The sequence below is a fragment of the Piliocolobus tephrosceles genome, unplaced genomic scaffold, assembly GCF_002776525.5.
Source record: "Piliocolobus tephrosceles isolate RC106 unplaced genomic scaffold, ASM277652v3 unscaffolded_32794, whole genome shotgun sequence".
NCBI lineage: Eukaryota > Metazoa > Chordata > Mammalia > Primates > Cercopithecidae > Piliocolobus > Piliocolobus tephrosceles.
The window spans coordinates 2,929-5,856 of NW_022316303.1; positions in this window are offsets into that span (position 1 = coordinate 2,929).

A 2,928-nucleotide genomic window follows, 5' to 3' on the forward strand; every position below is an offset into this window, starting at 1 on the left:
AAAAAGTCAATCTGGTTCCTTTACAAGACGAGATATCTTGTCCCAATGTTTTCCAGAGTAGTCTGAGACACAATCTGATGAATGCTGCTAATTCTAAATGGATTTTAAGTATGTTTCAAACACTAAACTTTGACGTAAATGGGCATTTTTTCTAATACTTTTTTTTTTTTTTTTTGAGACGGAGTCTCGCTCTGTCACCCAGGCTGGAGTGCTGTGGCCGGATCTCAGCTCACTGCAAGCTCCACCTCCCGGGTTCATGCCATTCTCCTGCCTCAGCCTCCCGGGTAGCTGGGACTACAGGCACCGCCACCTCGCCCGGCTAGTGTTTTGTAGTTTTTAGTAGAGACGGGGTTTCACCGTGTTAGCCAGGATGGTCTCAATCTCCTGACCTCGTGATCCGCCCGTCTCGGCCTCCCAAAGTGCTGGGATTACAGGCTTGAGCCACCGTGCCCGGCTAATACTTTATTTTTCAAGTGGATAATTTGAAGCTTGCAGCTCTGCCTCCCAGAATTTAGCTGAAAGAAGTCAAACTTCCAAAGTTGTTAAAATGTATCACTTCAACTTCCTAATTTGAAATCAAGACCAATCCTAAGACTACTTAGGGCCTTTTCCAGACTCTTCCAAGCCAGTGCTGATTCTCCCCATTTCTTTTTCTTTTTTTCTTTTTTGAGAACAGGGTCTCACTCTGTTGCCCAGGCCTGAGTGCAGTGGTGCGATCTCAGCTCACTGCAACCCTCCGCCTCGCGAGTTCAAGCGATTCTTCTGCCTCAGCCTCCCGAGTAGCTGGGACTACAGGCATGTACCACCACACCTGGCTAATTTTTTGTATTTTTAGTAGAGACAGGGTTTCACCGTGTTAGCCAGGATGGTCTCGAACTCCTGATCTCATGGTCTGCCCACTTCAACCTCCCAAAGTGCTGATTACAGGCGTGAGCCACTGCACCCAGCCTTTTTTTTTTGGTTGTTGAGACAGTCTCACTCTGTCACCCAGGATGGAAATCTTGGCTCACTGCAACCTCCACCTCCTAGGCTCAAGCGATTCTACTCCTGCCTCAGCCTCCCACTAAGTAGCTGGGAATACAGGCATGTACCACCACACCTGGCTAATTTTTGTGTTTTTAGTAGAGACAGAGTTTTACCACATTGGCCAGGCTGGTCTCAAACTCCTGGACTCAAGTGATCCACCTCGGCCTTCCAAAGAGCTGGGATGACAGGCGTGAGCCACAAGGCCTGGCCGTCTCCCCATCTCTGACCTGACAATTCAGTGCTTTTTTACTGTAGATCGGTGGTCGGGGGAGAGGGAGGCAAACTTTCTGTAAAGGGCCGGAGAGTAGGTATTTTAGGCTTGGTGGACCAGACAGTCTACATCACAACCCCTCCGCGGTGGTGCTTTGGGGTAAAGCAGCCACAAACGTGTGAGCAAATGGGCGTGTCTGTGTTCCAGTAAAGCATGATTTAGGGGAACAGGGGCGGACTGGATTTCACCCTGGGACCAGGCATGGCTGGCCCTGCTTTTGTAGGTGACGTCGTACTGTTGCTGTTACGTCACGACACTGTCTCTTCAAGTACATCATAATCACGGGGGAACAAGACCACGTGCTGATTTCTGGAACACTCTTCTCCCAACCTGGGCCTTCGCCACTCCCTCCGCATTTCCCACTGCTTTCCAGGTGACACTGTGACACTGCCCTTTAAACCAGCGGTCCCCAACCTTTTTGGCACCAGGGATCGATTTCGTGGAAGACAATTTTTCCATGAATGGTGGGAAGGGGTGGGGGGACTATTGGTTTCAGGATGATTCAAGCGCATTCGAATTACTGCACACTTTATTTCGATTAGGATGACATTGTAATACATAATGAAACAATTCTACAACTCACCATCATGTAGACTCAGTGGGAGCCTGAGCTTGTTTTCCTACAACTAGACGGTCCCATCTGGGGGTGACAGGAGACAGCGACAGATCATCAGGCATTAGATTCTCCTAAGGAGCGTGCAGCCCACATCCCTCACGTGCCAGTTCACAGGAGGATTTGCGCTCCTGTGAGAATCTAATGCCCGCTGATCTGCAGGAGGTAATGCCAGCGATGGGGAATGGCTGTAAAAACAGATGAAGGTAGGCTGGGTGCAGTGGCTCATGCCTGTAATCCCAGCACTTTGGGAGGCCAAGGCAGGTGGATCATCTGAGGTCGGGAGTCGAGACCAGCCTAACCAACATGGAAAAACCCCATCTGTACTAAAAAATACAAAAATTAGCTGGGCATGGTGGCCCATGGCTATAATCCCGGCTACTCGGGAGGCTGAGGCAGGAGAGTCACTTGAACCCAGGAAGCGGAGGTTGTGGTGAGCCGAGATCCTGCCACTGAACCCCAGCCTGGGCAACAAGAGCGAAACTCTGTCTCAAAACAAAAGAAAACAAAAAAAACAGATGAAGGTTCACTTGCTTGCCCACGGCTCACCTTCCGCTGTGCACAGTTTCCTAACAGGCCACAGACCAGTACTGATCCATGGCCTGGGGACTGGGGACCCCTGCCTTTTGTGTGTGGGTGTGTGTGTGTGTGTGTGTGTGTGTGTGTGTGTGTGTTTGTGTGTGATGGAGTCTTGCCCTGTTGCCCAGGCTGGAGTGTAATGTCACGATCTCGGCTCACTGCAACCTCCGCCTCCCGGGTCCAAGTGATCCTCCCGCCTCAGCCTCCTAAATGGCTGGGATGACAGGCATGCACCACCATGCCTGGACAATTTTTTGTATCTTTTAGTAGAGACGGGGTTTTACCATGTTGGTCAGGCTGGTCTCAAACTCCTGACCTTGTGATCCGCCTGCCTTGGCCTCCCAAAGTGCTGGGATTACAGGCATGAGCCACTGCACCCAGCCTGGACCCCTGCTTTAAACCAAAAGATGTGAAGGATCTGGAATACTCACCACTTAAT